The 26,528-nt window shown below is 33.8% G+C and overlaps 1 protein-coding gene across 5 annotated transcripts in view; it reads right to left on the reverse strand.

Annotated features, from left to right (window-relative positions):
• Positions 1–26,528, reverse strand: part of TFEC (transcription factor EC) — a 203,492-nt gene that overhangs the window by 101,052 nt on the left and 75,912 nt on the right. The window contains exon 1 of one of the 5 annotated variants that reach the window (XM_077114688.1): positions 4,917–5,027. The exons of the other annotated variants lie outside the window; for them this stretch is intronic. The gene's annotated coding sequence lies outside the window, so the exon portion shown is untranslated. Of the gene's footprint in view, positions 1–4,916; positions 5,028–26,528 lie in introns of those variants that run through there. 5 annotated transcript variants of the gene reach the window in all.

The following is a 26,528-nucleotide window of genomic DNA, read 5'->3' on the forward strand; positions in this document are numbered from 1 at the left end:
CAATCCAAGGTCAACTTCTTGCCAATATTTGATCTAGTTGGGGGATCGTAAAATATTATTCAGGTCTTTGATGGAGGTGGAATATGTGGGTAGAAATGCTTATGCTATGAAGGATAATTCTTTTGTGAGCTTTTTGGGGCCTTTCTGTGAAGAAAGACTACAAAGCTTACTAGTATTCAATTTCTGGGTCTCTCAGCCACCACATAATGTATGGTTGTTTCCGCAAAAATAAAACTGTAATCTATAATCTCTAAAGCTTTGTCATCTAAATTTGTGGCAGATTTAGAATCTTTGTCTTCCAAAGTAAAAATATGCAAAGTTTTACTCAGAAGTTTTGAACTTGGGCCTCTGAATATTAAACATTAAAGTGGCTTGACCCCAAGAAGGCAGTATTGAAATTCATTAAATATTTCTAAAATCCTCAAATGTGTTTTTTCTGTCATTGCCCAAGCAAGTCATCTGGGCTACCAGATAGTCTATTAATGAGTTATCCCTTCTAATAAATATTTTAAGGTATTTATATCAAGTATATTTAATCAGATCAGATAGAAACCATTTGTCCTTAATTAATAATAATAGCCTAATTCTTTACATTCAACATAAGGAATTTATTACATGCTCTGATGTAAAATTTTAACATATTGGAAATATTCTTTCATTTTGCAGAGTTACAGTCACTGAGATGTAACTAACTTACACTTTCCATGTTACCAGATCTTACTCACGATGTGTGTAAGTTTATTTATTTGCAAAATATTCTTCAATTTCTTAGGTTCTTGCTTTCTCTTCAGTTTTTTTGGAGCAAGCAATTATTTGGGAAGCATATTTAAGAGATTAAACACTAGGGAATAAAATGAATTACTGGTGCCTTATAAACAGCTACATGCTGAACATTATTTTCCTTCACAGTTTTGGCTACCTGCCCCTGTAGACTTCAGCTACCTGGAAGTTGTCTGGGCACAAATTTAGAGACCGAAAATGTGGTTCCACTTCAACTTAACCGCGAATGTAAGATGTAAGACACGCAACTAGGATAGGCCAATAGTCATGAAGAGGTGTCTTTTTCCAAATTTACTCCTGCAGAAAGCCTTGTCTACTTTAGCGGAATGAAGACAATTTAAGTTTCACCAGTTATGTGGGGAACTGTATGGGAAACCTGGGTGAACTAGCACCCTATGCTCACTGTATTCCAGTACTGTTGTATTGCTTTCTAAAAACTGGCACCCTCCACTGCAATCAAATTTACCCAATCCTTAATACAACACAGGTATATAAAGAAAAGAAACAGTTGCTCTAATGGTAATTCATGTGAGCAAATGTCCTTTACTTGTATCATACCATAATTCTTGTGATAGCAAAAAGTATGTCAGTTTACAATTTTACCAAGGGTAAATTTCCTAAACAAGAATGAGAGAGGTAGTACAGATATTAAAGAAGGATGACCAGAGCCTATTGTAAACAATTTTATGCCAAAAGATGCAAAACAAATTAGATTCAATTTACAAATTACAAATAAGTAGTGCTTAATAACTACTTATTAGATGAATAAGAGTAACAAACATTTGTTATCGATATTCCCCATGCTTTAAGTGCAGCTAAAGCAATCCTTTTATTTCAGAAACACAATGGGCCAGGGGCAAAATCATGCTGAGATTTCTATTTTTGATGTTATGAACAAAGATTTCCATACAAATAGATCCTAATACTAGTAAGAGAGATGAGTTCAAACACAATCCTTTATATGTGTGTCTTGGAATCCTCTTATAGATTGAAAACCACTTTATCCTAACAAAAATAAAACTTTTGCACACTTATCAAGCACTTTCTATGCATTAGTCACTGCACTAAACACTGCACAAATATGAACCATTTGCACAATCCTATGGGAGGTGCTAGTATAATTCCCTTATTACAGATGAGGAAACCGAGACACCGCATCCAAGAAAGTTGCCAAAGTTATACGGAAGGTAAAATGTATACTCAAAAAATCAGACTCAAGTTAAACTACTACCAATACATTACACTACACTACACCAATTTCAATCATGAAATTCTTTGGGTACCTCTCAAACTAAACTCATATGAGCAGTCTGACATGAGCTGCCCTTCAATTGGGGCAAATAGTACATTCTTTTTCATGTTGATACACATCTGCTAGCATTTAAACCCATTGTATTTTACATTCAGTTGCAAGTGTGTATCTATTCATCTACATTAGTGTGGTCTAGATCCATTTTATGAAGGGGGAACAGAAGGACAATCAATAACTATTAAAATAGCTACAGTATTTATGGAAAAATCCCTATACCCTGTTCAGCACTTTTCATCGATTATTGATTTCATTCTTCCCCAAATTATTGATAGTTGCTATTATTTATTATCTAATTTTTCCAGATTATGAAAATGTTTCTATGTGCCAGGTGCTCTTCCCAGCCTCATACAAAAGGATGCCGAGTGTGAGCAGAAAGGCAGAGGGAACTATAGGAACTGGACCTGGACCTGAGGAACTGTAAGGATGGAGCTGCCATTTCCTGAGATGGGGCAATTTGCTGGAGAAGTCAGGAGTGTGGTTTTAGACATGTTAAGTTTCAGATTAACATTATCTAACAGATTTGTTAGGTGACCTAATGCATGTATGCAGGTTGGGGGGAGCCCACACACAAATGGGGGAGCCAAAGACTAAGAAAACTGCTTGTGGAGGTTTGTAGCTCTCTTCTGATTGTGTACAGTTTCTCAAAGAAATAGAAAGAGTTGGGGGGGACCTGCAAGGTTGGTAAGAAAGCAAAAGAGTGAAGGGAGATGGAATGAAACGTGGAAATGCAATTGGATTTCTGGCCGGTAGCTATAGCCAAATTAGCTATCAATTTAAAGTGAAAGCTGACAACACGATCTTTTCCCTCTAGTTTTCTATGTGCAAGTCCAGAGGAGGGTTGGGTTTAAACGGGTTTGAGGTTTTGCCAGACAAGGAAGGTGAAGGGATAAATGGGAAAGAGAACTGAGAATGTGAACAAGGGCATTTTGACTTTGATGAAAGTGATACGTTGATGGTCATGAGATGTTAACAAAAGTTAACCATCTACTGCTTACTATGTACCAGGAATTGTTCTACACACGTTATACAAATCATCTACTCTTCACAAAAGCCCTATGTGGCATGGTGGTATTAACCTCACCATTTTATAGATAAGAAAACTGAGACAGAAAGACTAGGAAACTTATTGTAGGTTGCATCTAATAAACAGTGAAGCCAGGATTTAAGTAATTTAAGTCCAAGTAGTCTACCCATTTTATAGTTTAATTTTACAGAATATTTAGTGTGAATTTTTTTTAGTATATAATCTAGGTTTATTTACATATTACTTATAGATTTTGCAGGAAAAGCTCGCAATATGAGAACACTAAAAGAATCCAAATAAATAATAAAATCAGCATATAACCACTATTAGAAAATATTTGTATTAATTCATATGGAAATATTTTGGTTCAATTTCTTTTTACGTGTGTATCTGCCTATCTTTCTTGATTTTTGTCTACATATTTCATTAAGGATTTAAGTTAAAGATGAAACAGTATTTAAAAAAGAAAAAGAACCATATTTAAATGACAGACATATCTATGTTATTGATTCCAAACTATGGCGCCTATTGCTTTTAAAAGCATGACTTCAAACACAATACTAAATTTGTTTTAAGTATAAGTATGAAATTACTGAGATGAATCTTTTCCATTTATGTCAAAGATGAAAGATGATTTGTGATAATGCATATGCTCTTTCCCTGTCATCATAATTGGAGTTATTCACTGAACTGAATTAACAACAGAGAGATGATAGGGGAGTCTGCCTATTGGTATCCTATTACACACACAACTAGTGATAAAAACTTAGATCACATTTTATGCTGTTAAAATCCTTTTGCTTTCAGAAAAGTCATAAGCATTTATATAGCCATATGAATGTAATATTGGAAGATCATGGAAAGTATTTACTCTAATTAAATGAACTAGGAGTAAAAGTAGTCTTGGTAAGACATTCTTTAGTTTGACTAAATGAATACTAGTGGTAAAGAACTATCATACTAAGTTTAGGAAATCAGCTGTGAGTAGGGCAACTCTGAATTCAGATGCCAGTTCCATTACTAGGATTTTCAGATAAAATACAAGATTCCCAATTACGTTTGACTTCAGATGAACAACAAATAGTTTTTTGGCATATTGGCCATGCAATATTTGAGACACACTTATACTTAAAAGAAATTATGTTATACAAAGTATGTTCTCTGACCACAGTGGACATAAATTGGAAATAAATAAAAGAAAAATATCTGGAAAATCCTAAATATTTAGAAACAACACACTTTTAAATAACCATTTAAATAGTTAAAAAGGAAACATAAAATATTTTGAATTAAATGAAAACAAAAACAATGCAGAGCATAATATGTGGGATGCTGGTAAAGCAGTAATTAGGAAAGAATTTATAGCACTAAATCTCTACATTGGAAAAGAAAGATCTCATATCAGTCAGCTAAATTCCACCTTAAGACACTCCAAAAACAAAGACAAATTACATGGAAAGTAAGTGGAAGAAAAATATAGATCAGAGTAATAAAGAATGAAATAAGAATAAGAAAATCAATGAAATTAAATGCTGGTTCTTTGAGAAAAGCAATAAAATTAGCAAATTTCTACCCAGGCTGGACAGAAAGTAAAGAGAGAAAATGCAGATTTCCTAAACAAGAATGAGAGAGGTAGCACAGATATTAAAAAAGGATGACCAGAGCCTATTGCAAACAATTTTATGCCAAAAGATTCAAAACAAATTAAATTCAAGTAAAGACACAAGCAACATTTCAAGAATAGATAATGAATAATGCTACAATTGTTAAAGAAATAGAATATGAAGTTCAAAATCTTACCAAAAGAAAACTCCAAGCTCAGATGGCTTCGCCGATTAATTCCACCAAACTTTTAAGGATGAAGTAATGTCTGCTCTACACACATTCTTCCAGAAAATTGAAAAGGTAGGAATACTTCTCTACTTCTTGGAGGTCATTAAGTAGAACAAAAAGACAAGACTAAAAACCAACACCCCTCTTGAATATAAATGCAAAAATGTTAAACAACATTTTAAAAAAGATTCCAACAATATATAATATGGATAAAACATCATCACTAAGTAAAATTCATCCTATGAATACAAGATTTGTTTAACATTCAAATATCAATCAATGTAGCTTATCATATTACCGGACTGAAAAGAAAAATTATATAATCATCTCAGCAGACATCAAGAAAGCATTTGACGAAATATATTATACATTCTTGTAAAAAAAAATTCTCAGCAAATTTGGAATGCAAGGGAACTTCCTCAACTTGCTAAAGGACATCTATGAAAAAATGTACAACTCACATCAGACTTAATACGGAAAGACTGGATCCATTTCCAATAAGATAGAAGCAAGGCAAAGCTGTCCACTCTTACCACTTATATTCAGCATTGTACTGAAAGTTTTAGCCAGTTCAGTAAGGCAGACAACAACAACAACAAAAAGATGTCCAAATTAGAAAGGAAGAGGTAAAACTGTCATAATTCTTTGACTAAATGATCATCTGTGTAAAAATTCCAATTGAATTAACAAAAACCTACCAAGACTGATAAGCAAATTTAATAAGGTTGAGGGAAACAAAATCAATATATGAAAATAAATGGTGCTTTTATATATCAGTTATGAAGAATTGGAAATTGAAATTTTAAAAAAACGGTATTTAAATAGCATAAAATATAATATTTAGGAATAAATATGACAAAAGATGTGAAAGACCAGTAAACTTAAAACAAAAAATAACTTCTGAGAAAAACGAAAGACCTAATTAACTGGGAAAACACTGTATTTGTGGGAAGGAGCATTCAATATTATCAAGATGTAAAAAAAATCTCCCAATTGCTCTATAGATTCAACACAATCTCAATCAAAATCTACCCAGGGTTTTTATAAAAGTTAACAAGTTAATTATAAGATTCATATGGAATTAGAAAGGACATAAAATAGCCAAAACAACTTTGAAAAAGACAAAGCTTAGATAACTAACACTATCTCATTTCAAGAGTTATAAAGCTACAGTTATCAGATCAGTGTGAAATTGAGATAAATACAGATACATTGGCTTATGGAACAGAACAGACAGTCAAAAACAGACTCATACATGCATAAACAACTGATTTTTGACCAAGGTACAAAAACAACTGGAAAAATGGTAGATTTTTCAACAAATTGTCTTGGAAAAATTATTTATCAAAGAAAACATTGGATAAAGGTTTGTGACCTTGGGTTAAGGAAAATATTCATAACTATGACATCATAAGCATGATTCATGAACGAAAAAGATTGATAAATTAAATTTCATCAAAATGAAAAACACCTGCTGTTCAAAAGACACTTAAGAGAATGAAAAGATAGAATTAGGAAACTAGTCATATGTCTGATAAAGGGCTTGTGCACAGGGTATATAAAGGACACCCAAATTCAATATAAAAGAAAAGAAAACATCTCAATTTTTAATTTTTTTAATTCTAGAAATTAAAAACTCTTCTGCATTTATTAAGTATTTATTGTATATATTCATAGTGTATATAATTTATAACATACCCTTTAAAGGCACAAACTATTTGAACAGACACTTCTGCAAAGGTGTAAAGATGTCAAATAAGCACAGGAAAAGATTTTCAAAATCAATAAATCTTAGGAAAATGAAACTTAAATCATAATGAGATACCACTACACACTTGCCCACCTATTAGAATGGCTAAAATGTAAAAGACAGACCACATGGAAAGTTAAAAAGGTTGTGACAGAACGCTCACGCATTGTTGATAGGAATGTAAAATGCTACAACAATTGCAATAATTATGAAAGAAGTTTAGTACAGTTGTAAAAGTTAAACATTCACCTACCATGTGACTCAGCCATTCCACTCCTAAATATTTATTCCAGAGAGATGAAACCATGTGCCCGCATAAAGACTTGTATACAAATATACATAACTTTATTTGTAATAGCCCAAAACTGGAAACAATGTAAATACCCACCAATAACTGTAACCATATTGAGCAATAAAAATCTATGTACTTTTGAAATGTGCTGCTATTTGGATGAATCTAAAAATAATTATGCTGAGTGAAAAGGCCAGACAAAACAGAGTATATAGTGCATGATTCCATCTTTATGAAATTCTAGAAATTAAAAACTCTTCTGCATTTATTATTTATTGTATATATTCATAGTGTATATAATTTATAACATACCCTTTAAATATGTATAGTTTACTGTAAGTCAATTGTATCTCAATAAAATGGCTATAAAGAAAATAATGTAAGCACATAAAAACAGGGTGAAAAGAGGAGAAAAACAACAGTTTGGAAACCATAGCTGAACAAGTGGCAAATTCTTGAAGATTTGAGAAACCTGGAGTCTAAGCACACATCAGGGAAAATCAGGGAGTTATTGGCTTTAAACTGAAAAGTCTCTGGACTTGTTGGCCCCAGAGACCTCTGAAAATAAGATGAGAAAAGGAATGCTAATACAGAGAGGCTAGTTCAGAGCTATTTAGGAAAATGTTGGATCCTGATATCCTTGCCTTAGCCCAAAAAAATATTGACAAGTACTTCTCTGTAAAAAAAAAAAAAGAAAGAAAAGAAAAAGTGAAGCAGATACTAGAGACTGGGGGACACAGGTACAGGTAAGAGTGGAAAACTAGAGGATGAAGGGACACATACCCCCAGCCCCCAGCGCTCTTCTCCAGAGTGCCCAGGATACTTGCAGCCAGGCTGCTGCTCTCCAGGTAGAAGTCTTGCAAAGTCTTTCCCGGGAAGTTGGATTAGCTCAAGAGGAATAACCTGAGGTTGAAGGTATAAAACCATCCAGTCTACCATCTCACAATGAGGCAATAGTATAAGCCCCCACCATGTTCCCAAGGTTTCAAATCATCATTTGAGCCTCCCATTCTTAAATATGAACACAAAAACCAGAACTACAATACTCCTGAGAAAATACCCTTAAAGAGAACAAAACAAAATTACAGTAGAAAGCAACTTCAATGAAACAGAAAATGTGAAGAAGAAAACTTTAAAAAAAACCATGATTAATATCTTCAGAGGCATAAATGAGCATATTACAACCATAAAACAAGAGAAGGTTGCTATATTAAAGGAATATTCCAGAAAACATAAGGGAGCTCTTGGAAATTGAAAATATAGGAATAGAAAATTGAAAAATCCAATAAAAGGCTGGGAAGATAAATTTGAGACAATATCCCAGAAAGAACGAATGGACAAGGAGATAGAAAATAAGAAAAAAGAGGGCCACGGTGACTCAGCAGGTAAGAATGCTTGCCTGCCATGCCTGAGGACCTGGGTTCGGTTCCCAGTGCCTGGCCATGTTAAAAAAAAAAAAAAAGAAAAGGAAATAAGAAAAAAGAGATTTTAAAAAATATTGGAAAATCAATCCAGAAGTCACTATTCAAATAAAAGGAGTTGCCAAAAGGAATAAGAAAATAGAATGAGACAAGAGAAAATTATGAACAAAATAATTTAAGAAATTTCCAAACATTGAAGGATATGAGATTAAACATTGAAACAGCCCACTGAGAGCACAGTGCATGAAAATACACCCCCTCGACAGTGAAATATGGGACAAAAGGAAGACCCTACGAGCTTCCAGAGAAGATACTTTTTTAAAAAAAGAGCACACAGAAAACAAATCAAATAACAGAATGACTTCTCAATAGTATTCACTGAAACTAGAATCAGAGCGTTGCTTTCAAAATTCTGAAAGAAAATTATTTCCAAACCGGAAGATACGTATAGATATGCATAAATTCAAACATGTTGTGTCTCATGTACAGGACAATGGAATAAGCCAAAACAGAAGATATGGGGTAAGATATGACATTCACAATGGGGGTGATGATGGGGTTCCCCAAGGCGACAGTTGTGGACCAGGCATAAAAGACAATCAACCTGTGTTAGGGAATATCACCCTTCTCCAAAACGATGAAATTGATGGTGTATTGATGTATTTGAGAATCTCAAGAAGAAATGTAGATATTTGGGGGATGGCTTTGATGCTGAGCTAGCTGCAAACACATAGAAAACTAATTTTAATGAAGGGTAAGAATAATTAATAACAAAAAGGAAAAATAAAATTTTGAGCTGCAATGGAAATTAATCATGGTTTACCACATTATTCAGTTCTGAACAGTACTTGCATAGTCATAATAATGCTAACATAATGTTGATCTAGTCCAAATAGCAGCATAATTATATTGGGAAATGGGGGATGGGAAGGTTTTTTATGAATGATGAGGGAATGTGGAGGAAAGAGTTCATTCCTGACCCTTCCTACTAGAAAGTCAATTGACAGTTTGTAAAACTGACAAATCAGAAAGGCAAAATTTCAGTCACATTATCTAGAGACTTAAAGATAAATACCAAAAATACCAGCTAAAACTGTAGATGAAGGTGTATCTAGGGCAGGGAAAATGGAAGGAGTGTGGGGATGATAGATTACTGATTTTCAAAAAAACCTTATTGAACTATTTGAGCATATATAACTGATAAAAATGGACACTAGCAAAAAAATCATATCCAGAACAGAAATTTAATTACAGAACATTCACTTACCATGGCATGAATTATAAATTGATTCTTAAAGCAAAAAAATACATCATTTGAAGTCACCACCCACAGTATGAGAGTGCCTGATATAAAGGTTTATATGCATATGCGCATGCTTATGTATTGATTTAATGTGCGTGATATATAAGAATAAAAGTAATCGTCCCCTAAGAACATTGGTTGCCCTCAGCAGCAAAATTGAGATTTAACAGTTCACACTAGAGATACATAGAGAAAAAACTGACCACATCGTGATTGAGGTTCTTACCTTATCTAAAGAAAAAAAAATGTGTCAAACAGAAAGGGCTTTTGTCAGCAAAGGGAACAAAGCAGAATTAGAATCATACGGCAAATACCAATAATGTCCATTCAAGGCCAAGGAAGAAGATCCCTTCCATTATACAGCCTAATGGTGCCAGTGGCTCTTCTGTTCCTATTTAGGAGATAAATTCACCTTTCGTCACCTGCTGCCATTAAAAGTTTGAATCACCTGGGTGGGCCACGGTGGCTCAGTAGGCAGAGTTCTCACCTGCCATGCTGGAGACCTGGGTTCGATTCCCAGTGTCTGCCCATGCAAAAGAAAAATTCTGAATCACCTAACCAACTCCCCTTTATTCTGATTCCAAGCTTACTCAGTCAGCACTGACCTATAAAGATCTAATGCACTCATCAAAGAACTCAAAAGTGTAGTACCCTTGGTATTTGCATTTCTTATTGAAAATTAACATTCTCTTCGTTTCTCTTTATCTAGATAGTATAAATTTATTCTCAAGAGTTTAATCAACATGTAGTATATTAGACAAGATTTTTTCAGAGTTTGCAATTCTGGATTAGTGGAGATAAATAGGGACCACGTTTCAGTCTGCAGACTGCCAAAATGCAATATAGCATAAAATGGGTTGGCTTTTAGCAATGGGAATTTATTAGTTTACAAGCTTACCATTCTGAGGCCATACAAATGTTCACATCTAGGCATCACCAAGATGATACCTTCTTCCTGAAGACAGGCTGCTGGCGATCCTGTGCTCCTCTGTCAGACAGCAAGGGACACTGCGACATCTGCTGGTCTCTCCCTTCTCTTCTGGGTTTCCCTGTTCCCAGCTTCTGGCTTCGGCGGCTTCCTCTCTCCTTCTGTGGCTTTCTCTCTGCATCTTTCTCTGAATTTCATCCTCTTATAAAGGACTCCAGAAAAAGGCTTATGACCCACCCTGAATGAAGTGGGACACGCTTCTTAAGATCTTATCCACCAAAGGTCCTACTTACACCCACAGGAATGGATTAACTTCGAGAAAATGCTTCAAACCATCACAGACTGTGTTTTTTCTTTTTGTTGATTTTTAAATATTTTTATTATGGAAAAATTCAAATATATGTCAAAGTGAAGCAAATAAGTAAGGAATCCTTATGTCCTCATCACTGAGCTTCAACAATTACCAAATCTGTTGTTTGGTGGTTTTATCTGTACGTCTTTCCCTCTACCCCCATTTTAAACTTTGAAAATCTCACATGGTATAATGTTTCGTCTGAATCTATTTCAGGATACAGCTCTAAGAGAGGGCAGTTTTGCAAAACACCACAACACTTGCAACACTAACAGTGTTTCCTTAACAGCATCAAATATCCAGTTAATATTCAGATTTTTCAACTGTGCTACAAATTTCCAATTTTGATCTTAAAATGTTTTAATCTTACAAAATAGTCAAAAGAAGAGTACAATGAACACCTGGAGACTCTCCCACCTAGAGTCACTCCCTGTTAAGGTGGCCAGCTGTCATTCTCGATGAGGAGGGATTTATTAATTAATTACACATAGTTTTCAGCGACTCCAGATGAGTCATTGCGACTGGGTTTTTTTGGTTTGTTTGTTTGTTTTCCTAATTTATATGAGAATACCTTTAGATTTACCAACAGGCTCATCAATTTCCTGGCTCAGCATTGGTTTCTGCAACCCACTCCTTCCTATTAAGTTCAAATTTGTTTTACTGAGGCATATTCTTTAGTATATTTTTGAGGGATAGCTTATGACTAATAAGCTAGATCTCACTTTGAGTGAGATCATTGCTTTTTGAACAGACAGTATATGTGTATAGTGTAAAATTCAGAAGCTATAAGATAGAAAGCAGTGAAAACTAAGTCTCTCTCCAAACTTCTTCTGCCTCCCAGCCACCCCATTCCCCTCTGGGAGAAAGCCAGCTCACTGGTTGTGCATTTATTCATGCACATATATCCATACACCCACACACGATCTCACTACACCTACACTTTCTGGGAGATTCTACCAACATTATCATCCAACTCTATTATCAAAATTTTAAATTTTGGAAACCAGGAAGCAGATGGAAGAGTGAGACCTTACTTAGTAGATCAAATCTTAAAGCAGCAGTAGGAAAACTGAGACGTGCAATTTATGCTGGTCTGGAGAGCACTGGGTACCTCCAGTGCTTGACGTGATGAAGGAGAGAGAATGATTAAAAGCTGTTTAAGAAAACAATAGATTCCAGAATCTCCTGCAACTCCAAGCACCAGGAGAGGTCTTCTTCCTCACCCTGGCAGAATTCTAGAGTTTTGTTTCCTGGAGGGGCCAAAATAGAGGATTTCTAGATTTGGGACATGGGACACAGGAGAGGGCAGGTCCTGCCTTAGGTTGGGCTTTCCAGAAGCACTAGGATGTGTGCTCCGCTGATTTATTAAGGAAGGGTTCCCAGGAGAAGCTGGTAAGGGGCGAGGAAAGGGAAGAAGCCAAACAATGGTTAGAATTTCAGGTGAAGTCCAACCTCGGTGTGATCCCGATAGGTGTTCTGGAATGGAAGGTAGGCCTCAAGAGCTCCTTTCAAGGCCAAAAACGCTGGGCTTCCTACTCCAGTGCCAGCTGGTCAGTGGCCCAGCTCTGCTGGGGAATGCGTAACACCTCCAGCTCTGCTGTGCCCAGCAGCCAAGGCCAGGCCTCCACGGGGAGCTGCGAGTGCAGAGGCACACAGCAGACCTAGGCAGGGTGCACAGAAATGGGGAGCAGGACGGCAGTTTTCTGGATGGGTACCATGATGGAAAGAGGGCACCGATACCCTCACCCCCACAGCCCTCAGTCCTCAATCGGGTCCCAGACACAGGAAGCGAGAGCCTTACCATACAGGTGGGAGATGAGAGCACCCAATAGTGAGAATATTTTCAAGGAAGGACAGGTTTAAGTGTCATGCTGCCCTTGAGTTGAGAAATAAGATGAGAACTCTTCCCCACCTTCCCATCCTCTTTCAGGGAACTTAATTTACCAAAAGAGCAGATTTAAAGCACTTCATGTTGCAGGCTAATGGTCAGAGACATTAATAGGGGGTGGAAGAGTGTAGAATGAGAAGTATAAGAAAAAAAGTCAAAGACAATCCATTTTGACTAAAGAAGGACATTAAAATAAGAGTGAGTTTTGGAGTAATGGTGGCTCTCCATAAATATCTTCTAAATTAACAAACAAATGAGTGATTAAATGGGGTACAAGTGGATATCAACACTCAAATGTCAACATTCAAAACAGTTAAGACAGGGCAGTGTGCCATTGATCAAACAGTATGATGCAGAAAATTGTCCTGTGCACTTGGTCTAAGCAATGCAATATCAAGCCGAATGTTTGTAGTCATGGATATACAAACTAGTTGGTTGATTGACTACTGTTTTTTTCCCCAGATTTTCTTGTTTTCAACTCAAGGGCAGCATGACACTTAAACTCGTCCTTCTTTGAAAATATTCTCACTATTTTCTGTTTTCTCCTCTAAAAGTCCTACTGTACTTCTCCAGTTTATCTAAGTTACTTATAAAGGAATAAATCTGTATAAATATGCACCATTTGAGAAATATTTTTTGTTTGATTTGAAAGGTAATGCTTAGCATCTCTAAAGAAATGTTTAATTGGTAGAATTCCAGGCATTTTGGCAAAATGAAATGAGGATTTCAAGCAATATGGAAGTAATTTTTTGTGGGGGGAGGTGAATGGGCTGGAGGCACTTTGAGGTTCAGCCATTCTTAAATTGTATCATGGGATGATTATTCTTTTTCCTGGAAGCCTAGCCCTGCTGTCACTGAACCTCGTTAAATAACTACTTCGATGTTGCTAAGTCTAGAAACAGTTTGATTAAATAAAATGTCATATATAATGTAAAAACAAGTATTCGTAGTGTCTGACTCTAAAAACCTACAAAGATAGAAGGGTAAGTTATACATGTATAGTAAACGAGAAGGCAAAAGTTTGGAAAATACACATCTTTGTCTAAGAAATTATTAAGATAAATCTTTGACACCAAAACAGTCTATATTATATATATTGCAGTTTAGGAACAATAATAAATAATTATTTGAAGAATTTAACTGAAGAGTATTGTAGTAATTTTCAAAGTGAAAGAAATGTTTGCTTGTACAATAGCAGAAATCTACGAAACAAAATTTTAGTGATTATTTCAACACTACCAGGAAAAATAAAACACTTTGCTCTCACAAATATTAAGCAAAAAGGAAATAAAAAGATCCCACAGCTAGAAAGCAACTGCAGAAATCATATTAAACATATCTGAGCCTTTAATTTATATAAGGTAATTTTAAAAAGATCTTTCTTTTAATTTACAACATACATATGTTTTCAAGAACATTTCTAAGAATAGATTTTATGAACTTAAACACATTGAAATAAGAAAAAAGAGAACGAACATATTTTTAAGAACTAATAGATAAATATAATTATTTAAGGTTTGTTTAATGTGGGGGTTTTGAATTTCATTCTCTATATTTTGCTTCTCATCTAACATTCTAAAATGCTGAGCTCTCATACCTAGAGAGAGTAATTATTTTTCATCATCAGTGAAAGAGAAATCAAAGGGATTTTTCCTCTAAAGAAAATCAACAAAGTCTAAATCGGTTCTTGGAGGTAAAAAAAAAAAAAAAAAACTAAATAGAACTCTGATGGGGTGTGGGGTAGATGGAGAGAGGAAAAGAGAGAGACTGAGGGAAAGACAGAGTCAGAGAGAAAAGACATAAGTAAACATAACTACAGATAAAAAAGAGACTAAAAAACCAATAAGAGAACACTATCAACCATGTGTTAAAAATTTTAAAAACAAAATTTACTCATTTCTATAAAAAATGTGTCTCACCAGAATTGACTCAATAAGAAGTGAAGAGCTTGAGTAATCCTATACACATATTGGAACCATATGCTCTCTTCTCTTCATGTGGATAATAAAAATACTGAAAATGAAAGACTCAAAGACTATGTTCTCTCAAATGCTTCTAGAGCCTTAACTCCAGGTTAGGAGAACATTATTGATCAATAATATATTAGCCAGCCAGCATAATTCTTAACTATCATTAGACTGAGAAAATTTATTCATGTAGTTTTTAGTGAGTACTGATTCCTTCTCCTAAGTCATAATTAATGGTTAATCTTATAAACAGTAATATATTAATGAGTAGTTTAAAAATGTTCTCACTGTTTTCCTTCCATGCTGCACTTGATTTAAGCTCATGGTTTCTAGTCTGAAAAAATCACAACAGATACCTAAGTGGTTTCTCTGCCAGCCACAATTAATAAACCTTTCTGGTAATTATTTTAAATATATGTTTTTAAATTTACCTTAAATTACTGGTCTAAGATAATTTTAGTCTATCAAGATATTAGACCATTTTCAGCCTCTGGTATGATATAGTCTGATTCCCTCAGGATCTATTTCTTTTAAAACAATATACAGGCACACACACATGTGTTTACACATATATATGTATTTAAGTATATATATATATAAACAATATATTAAAGTTTATTAAAAATGTAAAGTAAAAATACATATATATTTATATATATATAAAACCATACAAACAATAGAAATGTATTTACGTATATATGTGTTTATATATAGCCAATTCAAATTTTCTAAAAAAAATTCAACCCTGTTCATTCATAGAAAAACCTATAAAATTCAATTTTCTTTCTTGTATTAAAGTATCTAGTGTATTTATTTATTATGCTTTATGCCACTACCCAAAGCAAGAGGTCAAATTAATCTCTAAGGCAAATTAATTAATCATTTTTGTTTATTTATATAAAATGCCCTAATAGGAATTTATATGGGAAATAACAGACTTATAAATTTAATATTTATGAACATATATTGAAGTAATAAATTCTTTCAGATCGCCTAATAGAAAATTATAAAGTTCAATACTTATGTGTTTCAGTTCTATATTTTAGAAATGAGTATCAATGGGGGCATGAGATAAAGCTGAAGAAAACATAAATATAAATGCATGAAAGATAAAAAGAAACATCATTCAAGATACATTATTTTTTTGGCAGTGGCTAAGAAACATAGTCTTTTAATACATACCACAGTAAACATCATTGTCCATTAGCTTTCAATTGACATTTCAGTGACAGATTTTAAAATAATAAGGTTCTTCTATGAACAAATTATGGAGTGTTTTCAGATATTTTTATCAAATAGTTAAAATCAAATTTAACTATGTCATAATCCATGTTCCTTTTATCAGAGAAACATGAAAAAATATTTCTTCAAAAATACATTTAAAAAAATAATCCCCATGGAGAACAAGACCGAACAAAAGAGAAAAGTATCACAAGGTAACATACATCCAAACACAAACACATACACAAACACAAAGTAATGCACAATGCAACTGACTTAAAATATTCCACTAAAATATAAATCATGAACATTGTTTATGATTTCTCCATGCAGAATGATAAATGAAGAAAATGTGAAGATTCAAATGGCAAAATGCATACACACATGTATTTTAAGCTATTTCATTTGATTATTGTATAAGAAAAGGAATTTTTAAATAAAATGCTTTGACAATCACAAGTTAACATTTTTACTATACTTAGATGATGTTCAATTAAATGCTTCAATGAAAAAGAAATACATTGCAGACACAAAAAATTTTAAATACTGCTTATAAAGTTTAAAGATTCTCTGAAACTTAAGCTTACCCAACAGCTATGACATAATGATATTCTACATATCAAATGAAATTAATATGAGATGAGGTGACTCTTTCATCACAGCAGGCAGACTAAAGTTTAAAAAATAAGAAAGTGAATATGGATCAAGTTATTAGGTACTGGAAGGGCAACTCAAGTATGTAGCATTACAGAAATATTTATCTTGAACTGAGATTTTAATATATACAGATAATCAAAGGCATTCCAAAGAAATTATTTATTATTTTTAAGCATAACTACTAAATTTGAAAAATGTCCTTCCTTCTTTTTCCTAAAATTGTACTTGACTAGATGTAAAGGTATTTCTTTTGTCTGTTTGTAATCTTCACTGTATTTATGTAAGTACAGTAAGAAAAATTCTGAAGTTGCCACACAATATTTTAAATAATTCTCTTTTCAATGCTAATAACTTCTGTTCTAATCTAAACAGCTGTCTCCATTAGAATATCTCACACTCTATGACAATGTGTTTGTGTATTCACAAGTGTAAACACCACATATCAAAGCAGAAATCCATTTTCAATTATACTATATATGCCACCATTTAAAGTAAAATATGTAATTACTTAAACTATAAAAAGTGTATTTCTCATGACATAAATATATCTGCAACCCTAAGAAGCAAATTTATTCATTGTTCATTTCTTTCTCAAAGATTAACCATTACACTGCCTATATTGAAAAGGCATAAAAGTGTGGCTTTTGCTGCATAGCTGTATGTGTTCATGTTATAATTTTTATTTTACAGACAAAGTAATATATTTAACATCCTAAACTAAAAAGTATATTCCGCACTCATGGGATACTCATATCTGACTTCTGTTGTTAGGCCCAATCATTTTTCTTAAAGAAATATATTATTGTCTTTAATAATATGTGTATACTGAAGATATGTAATATTATCTTTAATAACAAGGATATGTTACAAGAATGTTTAAGTAGACTTATAATGTTATATTGATGTGTCTCCATGTACAGTTAAATGCAAAAACTTTTATTCTCTTCTCATCAAAAGTCACATGGCCATCTCATAAGGCAGAGAATAAGCACTTGAAAAAATTCAACACCACTTCATCATCAAAACACTTAACAAACTAGAAATGCAAGGAAACTTCCACAACCCAAAAAGGGGATCTACGAAAACAACACACTAAGATGATACTTAATGGTGAAAGACTGGATGCTTTCCCGCTAATATCAGGAACAAGTTAAGGATGTTCACTATTGTCACTTCTCCTCAACACTGTATAGAAGAGTCTAGCCAGGGAATTAGGCAAGAAAAAGAATGAGAAGGCATCCAGATTGGAAAGGAAGAAGTAAAACTATGTCTATCTACGAGATAACATGCTCCCATGCATAGAAAATCCTAAGGAACTCACATGAAAATGTTTAGAAACAATTTTAGCAGGGTTCGAGGATACAAGATCAATAAACAACAAAAACAAAATTATTTGTAGTTCTATAAATGAGCAATGAGCACTCCAAAAATAAAATTAGGAAATTACATTTACAACCGCATTAAAAAGAATTAAATACTGAGGAATAAATTGAACAAAAGAAGTGCAAGACTTACATTCCAACACTAAAAAACATTGTGAAAGAAAACGAGTAACTAAATAACTGGAGAGATATCCTATATTTATGGATAGAAAGATTTAATTCTGTTGACATGACAATACGCTTCAAATTGATCTACAGATTCAATGAAATCACTGTCAAAATCCTACCTAGCCATTTGCAGAAATTAACAAGCTAATCATAAAATTCATATGGAAATATATGGTTCAGAATAACTTAAATAATCTTGAAAAAGAACAACAAAGAACAAAGTTAGAAAAATCATATTTCCTGTCTTCAAAACTTACTACAAAGCTACAGTGATCAAGACAGTATGGCTCAAGTCTGAGGATAGGTATAAAGATCAGTGGAACAGAATCAAGTCCATAAATAAAACCTTCCATTTATGGCCAATTGAATTTCAACAAGGGTATCCAGACAATAAAATGGGAAAGGAATCATCTTTTTGACAAATGGTGATAAGAAAACTGGATATCCACCTGCAAAAGAATGAAGCTGAACCCTTTCCCCCCACCAAACTCAAACATTAACCTAAATGTAAATATTAAACCTATGCAATTCTTAAAATAAAACATGGTATTAAGTCTTCATGATCTGGGGTTAAGTAATGCAATGATTTCTCAGATATGTCACAAGCAACAAAAGAAAAAAAGAGATGTCATGGTTCAAATTAAAAATGTTTGTGCTTCAAAAGGAAACCAGCAAGAAAGTGAACTGACAACCCACAAAATTGGAAACAGTATTTGTAAATCATATATCTGACAAGAGATTTGCAACTGAAATATATAAAGAACTCTTGCAGCTCAATAATAAAAAGGTAAAAAACCCAATTTAAAATTGGCAAGAATATGAATAGACATTTCTCTACAGAAAATATACAAATAGCACATAAGCACGTGATAAGATGCTTTAAAAAAAGTTAATCATTAGGAAATGCAAATCAAAACCTCAATGAGATAACACTTCAAACATACTTGGATAGCTATAATCAAAAACACAGACAATAGTAAATGTTGGTGAGGACTTGGAAAAATTGGAACCATTATCCATTTTCTGACAGGTATGGTACAACCACATTGGGAAATGCAGTTCCTCAAAATTTTAAATCTAGAGTTAAATATGACCCAGTAGTTTCACGCCTAGATGTATATCCAAGTGAAAGAGAAACGTATGTCCAGGGCGGGCGATGGTGGCTCAGCGGGAGAGTTCTCGGGAGAGTTCTTGCCTGCCATGCAGGAGACCCGGGTTCGACTCCCGGTACCTGCCCAAGCAAATTAAAAAAAAAAAAAAAAAAAGCATATGTCCACACCAAAAACATATACTCTAAAGTTATAACAGCATTATTCATAACAACCCAAAAGTGGAAACAACCCAAATGCCATCAACTGATGAATGGATGAATAAAGTGTGGCATGCCACACTATGAAATATCATTTACCATTAAAAAAAGAATGACATTCAGATACTTGCTATAACATGAGTGGACCTTGAAAATTTTAAATCAAAGAATCCAATCACAAAAGACCAAAAATTATGTGATTCCATTTATGTGAAATCACAAGAATAGCAACAACAACAACAAAAATAGACGGAACATATTAGCATTTGCCCAGCATCATGGACACGAAGGGAAGAGGAGTACATAGGTATGGTTTCTTTCTGGTTTATGAAAATGTTCTAAAATTTTATTATGGTGATTGCACAGCTCTATGAATACAAAAAAACACTGAATTGTACACTCAAATGGGTGATTGTGTGGTATATTAATTATAATTCAATGAAGTTGTTTTAAAAAGTTTTCATCTTTTCATCTTCCAGCAAAGAATGATAAGTAATGTCCCCAAGCACCAAAAATATAAATCGGGGTTTTCCTTGAACGACACCAACTTCTTCACCTGTGGAATGTATCTCAACAGCCTCTCCTCTAAGTCAGTCTCACTCTTCTCCATGCCCACTGCCCCTGCCTCAGTCAAAGCAGTCATGCTTTATTGTCTAAGTAATTCCCAACAGGTCTTGCTGCCAGCTACCAGTCTCACTCTCTCCATACTATCTACTACCTGCCAACTTCCTTGTCTTCTTAAAAATATACTCTTATAGATTCCAAATTTCCTCTACAGCTCCCAGAATTAAGTCCAGATTTTTTTTAGCATAGATACGAGATACTTTTCAACCTGACCCCCAGAAAATGAATTAGCCTGATATCCCAGCAACTTTCCAAACAATAATCTGTACTTAAGGCGGTCTATTAAGCAATTTAACTTGCTGCTTTTTGAACATAGTTATGTTCTTTGTGCTTTGATGACTTTTGTATAAAATATCATCTTTACCGCTTTCCCTTTTTCCTGCCTGACTAAATTTTATTCATCTCTCACGACTCAAGTAAGATGGATGCTCCCTCTTCTATGAAGCCTTCTAGGCGTCCCCTTTGGCAGATTTAACAGTTCCTTTCTTCAGCTCTGGAAGAATTTATTCTTATCTATATTATGGTATTGAACATTATTGTGTTGTTAATATCTGTTTACACATCTGTCTCCTCCAGTAGCCTATGAGCTTAATAATGGCCTTCTTATTTATCTTTGATTTCCTATACATCTATTGCAATGGCTGTCATTTATGGGCGTGTCTACTTAATATTTATTAAAGTATAGAATATAATAGAAATAATAAATATATACACTAAATATATCTGCTTCAGGGTGAGAGGGGAGTTAAATACTGAGAAAGGAAAATCCTCCAAATACACCACTCCTGAATTCACTATATCTCTCAGATTTAGCATAGAGTATTCGATTAGGAGAACCTCAATAAACTAAAGTTAAATCAAAAGATGATCTCCAAGGACTCTTAAAATGCCAAAATTTTAAGTTAAAAAAATTTAGCTCATTACAGTAAATATTTGGCCAATATCATGTATTAAGCCATTTAATCAAAATGAAAAGGTGCTTTCTGTTACTCATGAAACATTATTTAAAGAGCTACTCAGTACATTCTTCATATAGAATCTGATATACCATTATGACCTGAAACAAAAGAAGTATGCTAAGTTAAACAAAGTTCACCAGGAATACAAAACTAAATTTGTTGATTTGTGGATTTAGAATAGTGAATCATAATGATTTTTGAACAATATGCTCATATGAATTAGTGATGATCATAAATTATTTGTTGGCAAATATTAGATGCTCAGTGGAAGCATCCTATGTAATCAGTATTGGTTTCATTATTGTTAGATACTTATATGAATCAGCCACGTCAAAAATTTGACTCGTTTCAAATTTTTCTAGTCAGTATTATCTCCATCATTAATTTCATTCACAATGCATTTTAATAGATAATTGATTTAATGATAATCACAATTTCAAATCTCTAACTCAATCACACTCGTGTTCAGTATTTTACTCAGATTTATCTCTAAAACTTTAGAGAGATTTGATTGAAACATCTGCAACACTTATATGGCTTATTTAGAGATAGGGAGTTTGTGTTTGAGAAAGACAGTATTATCAATAGCTAAAAGTATAGAGGTTTTTAAATAAAAAACTAATTAAAGGCAGTAGTTAGATAGTTAGATAAAAAGATATTACTAAGTACTGTGAAAATGCTGGGATTTTAAATGGTAAATAGATGCATTCATTAATTTTAGAATCTTTGATATATATAATTGTATGTTATCTAATTTATAAAATTGAAAATAGCTGTAACTTTATGATAGTGGAAATTATAAGCAAAATGATACTTCTAAAACCTTTGGAGTGATAAGTAAAGATAAAGAAAGATATTTCTTAAGTATCTAAGTGCAAAACTAAAATTTACCCTGCCCTAACAATGAGTATATAAAATTAAATAAAATAACAAACCATAAATCTGAAAATATTCACATATCATGTGTACAATCTGAAAATATTCACATATCATGTGTACAATAAGTTATTATTAAAACATATCCACATATAAAATAAAACCAGTATACTGAATTAAGACAATTTAGAAGACTTGTCTTGAAATTTCCCAAGAAACATTCTACTTTGTCTCCCATTTTAATCACAAAGTAAGTAATCAAAGGGAATCCAAGCTTCTGCAAACTATTCAGTTCAAAAATATAAGAAATGATCTAGATTGACATGCTTGGAGTGACAAACCCCTTGGTATCTTAATGTGTCACATCAATATTCACTGTCATTTAAAAAAACACAGGGATTATAAACCCTCTTACCATGGTCTCAAACATTATTTAAATGGAAGTATACATACCTGCCCACACCAACCATATTCCAGCATTGTAGACTTGGGAAATGTTGGCTTTCACAATTCTGAGTGTGTGTATGAACGCTATTGATTGATTCAGAAGAAATCTGCTACTTTCCCTCCCCAAAGAGTAGCTACCAACTACAACTGCTTACTCAGCCATCAACACTGCCACAATCCGAGCTTTGTTGTAATGTTGTGCTCTTACCGCTAAAACCTGTTGATAATGAACCTGAACCCATTATTTTGAGTCAATGAATTGAAAGAAATAGGGCAAAGAATGAAAGCCACAGGGCCAATTACCAGCATTCTTTGATGTATTACTGGCTTGCACCCACCATATCACTTTGTGTCTTTGTCTTGATCCCCTCTGTTATTCATTAATTATTCTAGAAGGGTTAAAGTTCAGAGAGCTAATTGCACAAACCGTCTTTCTTGGTGGGGATTCTCCGTACTCTGACACTTTCTCCAACTGTGCCCAGCCACCTTGTATTATGCCAATTAACCCAATTCTTGGCATTTTTGCTTGGCCTTCCAGCATCTTTTCAAGCTTTGCCTAAAATATTTTCACTAGGTTGCCTACAGAAGGAAGATTTTAGCTTTGAGTAAAATTTATTTCACAAGTATAATCTTGCCTATACTTTTAATGCTATAATTAAATTTTCTTCTACACTGGGATTGTCATCAATACAACCTTATTTATAAAAAATAAAATATTTTAACTAACCTATTGCTAAACATGTGACAATATTACCTTATTCATTCTACCTTCCTACTGCAATAGCTCCTTCTAAGGAAAAATGAATTTTTGTTCATTTCTTGGCCAAGAAGTGAACTGAGAACATTCAAAGTCAATTTTTACCTGGGATGTTAGTCAGGCTTCCATAATATATAAAGTAATCCTGATATTTCAGAATATTTATAGTTCAGATTCAACAATAAATTGTTGTGTTTTATGGCCCTTCCTGGGGAATGTCATATCATGCCTTATAATTTTTTAAATTCTTCCAGAAATGCCAAAAGTGCATTGCCTTACATATATTCCAGTTTCCGTAAGTAACTGTCCATTGTTTGAAGGCATCTATTTCAAATGCTATGCACTATTGAAGTGTTTGATTTATTTGCAGTCATTGCAGTTATATCTTCATTAGTTAGTAATTACTGAGCAGCTACTACATATCAGGTATGTTCTGACTGCTGTGAATAAAGGGTGGATTATCAAACAGTCGCTGTCCTCAAAGAACTTTAGGCTAGTGGAGTTGTCAGAAGATCAACAGATAAATACATATATGCATATTATAAACAAGCATTTTATGGAAGAAAGGGAAAGACTTTAAAGAATGAAAAGGAGCTTGCCATGCAAAGAGCAGGATAGAGAGAAGAGGATACGCAAAGACTCATTATTAGAAGTAGACATGTTGCACTTGAGGAACTGAGTTAAGACAGTTTGACGCTTAGAGAGAGGGAAGAGAATGACTTGTGACTAGGTTAGGAAAATAGCTAAGATCCATATCATGTATGGTATTTTAAACTATAATAAGGAGTTATATTTTATTTAAGAAACAGTTTATATGATATGATGGATTTTTGTACTGTGAGAAGAACATATATCAAAGAGGTCTTTAACCAAGAGGGAAGTAAAGTCTGGGATCAGTTTTAAAGTAGAAATCCCATAAATCTATTTTTTTTCTGTGGTAGGGAGAGTCCTTTGCACATAAGTAAAACTCTACTTAAAAGTCAAATCTATTGAACTACTTTAACCAATGGATTACATTTGTGAATCTCTGTTAAGCAGAGATAGAACCTCATACCCCATAAAGCAACCGTGTGAAAAGAATAGTTTCAAGAACTTCATGACTTAAATGAAAATATGTTTGAAAGCCCAAAGTATATAATTGTTGAATAAGAATTTTAAAGTTTGTTTGTAGATTTGCTTAAATATCACAAGAATAAAATAAGCCCAAGTTGAAGCTAAAATGAAATCATTAGTTCCACAAGGTCAGATCAATCAATCATTCAAAGTTGCAGATTTCATCGTAAACTGAAACTGTGTGTAAAATGTATTTGGCTGGTTCATTCACAGTGTTATCAATGACAGAACTTTTCAGATTGACCTTTTGATAAAGCTAACACAAAAATAAGCAACCATGATTCCAACGTTATTAAATGTATCCTTTTTCCCCCTCTTTCATAAGATGTTCTAACATTAACATTAGGATGGCAAAAATAGTTCTATGAATTAATTGACTCTTACATAACCACTGAAAACTGCGTCTCTCAGAGCCCGCGGCTTGCCTATTCCTCATTTTCAGAACACCAATTAATCACTTTTAAATTTAACTTCTTTCACACATGATTTATTAAGATATTAAGCCTCTTTTTCTAATGAAAATTAAAAGTAAATGAGTGTTAAAACATATTGTTTTCATTCTAATGATTTTCCCTCTTAAATCAAGAGTTCCATATTTGAAATATAGAGGGGTGCTTAAGATTGGCTTTCAGCTCTCCCCCTACCCCATCCAAAATTTAACAGCCTAATTGACTTCATTCCATTCCCTCTCCTACTGTTTGTCAAACTAAATATTTGTCACTCTGGTCTTGGCTAGTGTTTTTGTTTGCTAAATGCTGCTGGAATGCAATATATGGAAATGGAACAGCTTTTAAAAAGGGAATTTATTAAGTTATAAGTTTACCATCCTAAGGCCATAAAAATGTCCAAACTAAGGCATCCAGAGAAAGATTCCTTGATTCAAGAAAAACTGATGTCTGTCACATGGGAAGGCACATGGCTGGCATCTGCTGGTTTTTGTTCTCAGACCTGATGGTTCTAGCTCCTGATGCCAGTGGTTTCCCCTCTAAGCATCTGTGGACCTTCACATATCTCCTCCAGGACGAAACTCTGGGTTCTGGCTTGTTTAGCATCAAATGGGAAGGCACATAGCAGCATGTGCTGAGCATCTCCAGATGTTCCTATCTAGGCATCTGCACTCCAAATATCTCCAAATATCTGCACCTCTGTCAGCAATGAAGCAACTGCATGCCAGGGCTTCTGCATTTCCAAACATCTGCATCTACATTAGCTCTGAAGCAACTGCTTTCCAAGAGTCTCCCCTTTTAAAGGACTCTAGTAAACTAATTAAGGCCCACCCTGAGTGGGCAGAGTTACATCTCCATTCACTCAAAAGGCCACACCCATAAACTGGGCATTTCATGTCACCATGGAAATAATCCAATCAAAGAATCCAACCCCCCATATTGAATCAGGATTAAAAGAAGCCTGGCTGCCCCTACAAGATCGGATCAGGAAAAAGGACTTGGCTTTTCTGGGGTACATAGCAGCTTCAAACCAGCACAATGAGTCACGTACTGGGCATTTTCCTAAATAGCAATACCATAGTTAGGACCAGCGAATTTGAGAAAAGCCAACCCCAAATGGCCATTCAATTTTTTTTTTTAACCTATTTTTTTAAGCTCTTGAATGTTTCTTTATGGATTACCCTCTCCACTGTTTCCCAGGTTGTAGAGCTATAAGAGACTATATTTTCCCAATTCATTGTTAGCACACACAAAATGACAATGTGAATGCTTGTGGAGAGTTTTTTTACCTTCAGATATCAGCTCTAGAAGAATGGTAACTGTATGAAAGACAGAAAGCAGAATATTCTACCAAGTCATGAGTTTAAGCTTCTTCTATTTATAAATTGTTAGTAAAATGCTTGTGCTGAAATAGAATGAAAATTATATAATTATGTTATCTGCTTCCATATTTGCTTCCTTCTGTCTCACAGGATTATTCTTTAACATATTCCCTTTTGGATCCATAGCTGAGATTGTTCCAAATTTGCCCATCTTGTAAAAATGGAGTCATAGTCTAAAAACAGCAGCAGTAATAATTGAGCTGCTTTCTATCAGTAAAGTTCATTAACTCTCTGGCTTAACCTGCAGCTGTTTAGATCATTGTTGTGTATTTTATAGCAAAACCCTTTGGTACATGATCCACAATTGGTTGGAAATCAAGGAAAGAGCAATATTTTA

Source organism: Tamandua tetradactyla, chromosome 1, assembly GCF_023851605.1.
Source record: "Tamandua tetradactyla isolate mTamTet1 chromosome 1, mTamTet1.pri, whole genome shotgun sequence".
In the NCBI taxonomy this organism is placed as follows: domain Eukaryota; kingdom Metazoa; phylum Chordata; class Mammalia; order Pilosa; family Myrmecophagidae; genus Tamandua; species Tamandua tetradactyla.